General features: G+C 37.4%; 1 long non-coding RNA gene across 1 annotated transcript; it reads left to right on the top strand.

Moving 5' to 3' along the window:
* The first annotated feature begins 479 nt into the window (after positions 1-479).
* LOC118346678 lies at positions 480-2329 on the top strand. Its single transcript, XR_004799966.1, has 3 exons — positions 480-736; positions 1389-1455; positions 2178-2329. It is a non-coding gene; the product is annotated as an uncharacterized LOC118346678 (long non-coding RNA).
* The last annotated feature ends 2115 nt before the right edge of the window (positions 2330-4444 follow it).

The raw sequence follows: 4444 nt of genomic DNA, 5'->3' as shown, positions 1-4444 counted from the left end.
ATCACCACTGGGACCTAAGGATTGTAGTTTAATCAAAACCATGAACTAGGAAGAAAAAACAAATCATGGCTTCTGAAATGTTTATCAAGTGGATAAACCCATTGCCTTAGAAAATGTTAATTAGTGTAAAATTTTATTCAAAATGTGTTAAACCTAAAATTATTGCCCGCTCTATCTTCATGTCTGCTTGGGTGTTGAATATAAAAGCAACAATATTAATACACAAATTGATACGTAAACTTACTTGTACATAATAAAACTCCATTCAAAATAACCTTCTTTTTAGATTTGTCTCTTTCCAAAAATTAAAAAAAAAATTATTATTATTATTATTATATTTAATTTTCTCCCCTTAAATTTACATGCCTTTATTTTTTTTTTTTACCATTAAATTTAGGGGCAATTCACAAACGCCACTGATTCCTTTTTCACTTGATTTTTATGTATTTAAGTATCTAACTCTGCCATTTTAACCTCTTTCCTAACCTTACCTTCTGGTCTGGTGATTTTTTGGTGCTTCATCATCATATCCGCTATAAAAACCCTAAATTCAATCACCCAAAAGCCTATCTTTCTTTCGTCTCTTGCTCTTTCTCTTTCTGTTTATTCCATGCGTAGAAACTCAATTGTGGATAAAGATAGAAGGGTTTGTTATTCATTCCCATAATTATACCAAGTGAGGACTCCAAAATGAAGAAGATTTGGGTTTGAGGAGCTAATGAAGTCACGTGCTCAGGTTAGTGAAAATTCGTACCTTTTCCGGTCGTTATGATGCTCTCTTATGGAATTTAAGCGTATTTTGTTGGAACCTATGGTTTTTGCTTTATCTCAGAGGTTTGCTTCCTTTTTCTTTTTCTTTCTTCTGTTTTTTTTGGCTGGGATTGCATTTTATTCTGTTTGGTTGCCAAGAAAATTGAGGAAAAAGGGAAGGAAACAGATTAAGTGTTACGTATTTTGGGGGCATATTTCGTTTCTGCTTGTATAATGGACTTGGATAGATATTCGGTATTCCTGATGCCATGTTGCCAACAATCCTCTGTTGGGTCTTCGAGTGTTTTTTTCTTTTTCTTTTTTGCTTCCAAGTCGACGTTGGGCGTTCCATGTATTTTGCTGACTGCAAGTTTGTAATTTTGTTACACATTTTAGAATATTTTACTTCGAATGATGTTTGCTTTATACTGTCGAGATGGGCTAGTGTTAATTATGCTTTATGTAAAGCCTACTACTAGTATAATGATTTTGAGATGGGTTGTTGTGGTGAACATGGTTAAGTTTTCGTTCTTTTATTATTTTAAAAAAGCTGTTTTATTCTATAAGTTGCTTGTAAACTTCGACGTATTATCTTACCTCTTGGGAGTAATCCAATGTTTGGTTTTCTCTTGAACTAGGCCCTGCGACATAAATGATATGGTGGCTAAGGGTGAGACAATGGCATTGGTAACCTATCAAATGCAGGTAATTGAGGAAAACCTTGACTACTACATTTATGTAATTGTATGGGTTTGAGAAGAGTTAAAGTTATGTTAGGTTCGGTGCCACATTAGTTCCACTCTTTCACCATGTAACCTTCTTTTAACTAAATGGATTTCATAAACCCGGCATGTGCAGTAGTTTTCTATTATTATATTTGAAATGTCTACTTTCAAGAAGAGAGTGTAAGCAGCCCAAGAATACAATTGTGTTGTTTCAAAGAAGGGTGGATTGCAGTGCCAAATGGAGATGGGACAAAGTTTTACGCGGTTTCTAATTTTGAAGTTGAAATCATTTATGTTGGGCATGTAGAAAAATTTGCGTCAGTCAATTAATTTTGGTTTAACACATTTTGAATAAAATTTTACACTAATTAACATTTTCTAAGGCAATAGGTTTATCCACTTGGTAAACATTTCAAGCCATGATTTGTTTTCTTCCTAGTTCATGGTTTGATTAAGCTTCTGAATCCTTAGGTCAGTGGTGATGCTTGTGTTTTTATTGGTTATCAGTTCTACCACTGGTGTCTCCTTAACTTTCTGTCTTTAGCCAGATCCCATTTAAGTATGTGATATTGTTGTCTTGCATTAGCATCCTATGCACTATTGCTTGGGACATTTGGATTCTTGTTTTGTTCCCACATGCTAGATCCATTTTATAAATTTGATGTATACTTTGTTGATGTTGCTTTTGTTTATACGTCTAAGGTTTCATATTCTACATTCCACTCAAGACCTCTATCATGGGACAAAGGGTTGAAGTTGAAGCAGAGTGTAAAAACATTACACATGGTTGGGAAAACAGATAGGAGTTTCTTATTAAAGCGCAATGCTCGTTTAAGGTGAGAGTTTTCCTTCATAAGTCTGCTGCTGCCAATCCAGAGTATAATTTGATACATCACTGTTCATACATTTGTTGATTTTAAGTAGTCTGTCTATTTAAATTGCTAATTTGGCATTTTAAAGGATATAATTTTAGGACATGTTTTTTTTTTATAAGTAAGATATAAACTTTATTGATGTGAATGAAATAGGCATATACCTAGTACACCGGAAGTATACAGTTGAACACCTAGATACATTCTACGAGTGTTAAACTAAAGATAGGAATTCATGTATATCATCCCCATTTAATACAATAGCTGAAAACCAAAGCAATAAAGTGTGCATAAAATAATTCTTCAGCTCCAACATTGTTCGTTCCTTGTCTTCGAAGCAGCGCATATTCCGTTCCGTCCAAATACACCACATGATACATAACGGAATCATTCTCCAAACTGCTGCCACTTGATGACTACCCTGCAATTTTCTCCAACAACCCATGAGCTCCACCACTCTCCTAGGCATTACCCAAGCCACCCCGACCCGTCGAAAAATCTCATCCCATAGCCCTCTTGCTACATCACAATGTAGTAAAAGATGATCTACCGATTCTCCATTCTTCCTACACATGTAGCACCAATCCAATACAACATATCCTCTTTTCCTCAAGTTATCCGTGGTTAAGATCTTCCCAAGGGCGGCATTCCAAACAAAAAAAGCAACTCTAGAAGGCACTCGAAACCTCCAAATGTTCCTCCATGGGAATGAGGTGTGATCCTGAGAAATCAGAATTTTATAATACGCTTTTACTGAGAATTTCTTATGATCCTGGAGCCTCCATTTCAAGCTGTCTTGTTGTGCCATAGTAGACCCAAAAGAATGTAACAAGCTGAAAAAATCTGAAACCATAGATAATTCCCAATCATGAATATCTCTATTAAACAGAATATTCCACTGATGCGAGCCATGTGCAAATAATCGCACTTCCGCCACAGACACGTCCTTGTTAACTGCAATACGATATAAAGCTGGAAACACCCTTTCCAATGCGTGCTCTCCACACCACACATCTCGCCAAAAACTGATTCGGTTACCCTCGCCTGCGACAAAACGGATATGATTTACGAAAATAATTCACCCCTTTCTTATAAACTTCCATAGCCCCACTCCATGCCCCCCTCTCACTTCTTTAGAACACCAACCACCCCAATCAACTCCATGTTTAGCATCTATTATTTCCCTCCACAAAGAACCCTCTTCCATATGATATCTCCAAAGCCATTTCCCCAACAACACTTTATTAAAAGTTCTCAAATTACACACACCCAACCCCCCATACTCAACTGGAGAACATACTGACTTCCAATTAACCAAATGAACTTTCTTCTCCTCCCCTAAGCCTCCCCATAAAAATGCCTTGAATAGTTTCTCGATTCTATTCACCACCCCAACAGGCATAGGAAAAAGGGATAAAAAATAAGTGGGAAGATTTGTAAGGGTACTCTTGATAAGAGTGAGACGACCCCCTTTCGAAAGATACACCCTTTTCCATCCAGCCAACCTTTTTTCTATCTTTTCGACCACCCCATCCCACATAGTTCTACTCTTGAAAGTAGCACCTAGCGGAAAGCCCAGGTATTTCATTGGGAACGAGGACACCCTGCAACCCAAAAGACTAGCTAGATTGCGTATATTAGGGACCACCCCCACCAGTACCATCTCAGACTTGTCAAGATTCACCTTGAGTCCTGATACTGCTTCAAAACAAAGTAATAATGCACGCAAAGTTTGGACCTGACTCCTATCCGCTTCACAAAACAACAGAGTGTCGTCTGCGAAAAGAAGATGTGAAATGATACTAGAGCTACCAGAGCCATTTCCCACTTGAAAACCAGATAAGAAACCCCCACTAACAGTAGCCTGCAACATCTTGCTCAGCGCCTCCATAACTATGACAAAAAGAAAGGGAGATAATGGATCACCCTGTCGCAAACCCCTCGAACTATAAAAAAAACCTGCAGGAGTGCCATTAACTAACACTGAAAATCGGGCCGTTGAAATGCAAAAACGCATCCAGGAAATCCACCTATCTCCAAAGCCACACCTCTTCAATAAATACAAAAGGAAATCCCAGTTCACATGGTCATAAGCCT

This window comes from Juglans regia, unplaced genomic scaffold (genome assembly GCF_001411555.2).
Source record: "Juglans regia cultivar Chandler unplaced genomic scaffold, Walnut 2.0 Scaffold_8, whole genome shotgun sequence".
NCBI classification, from domain to species: Eukaryota; Viridiplantae; Streptophyta; class Magnoliopsida; order Fagales; family Juglandaceae; genus Juglans; species Juglans regia.
Note: the sequence above shows the minus strand (reverse complement) of the source record. Positions and strands in the feature narration are given on the sequence as shown.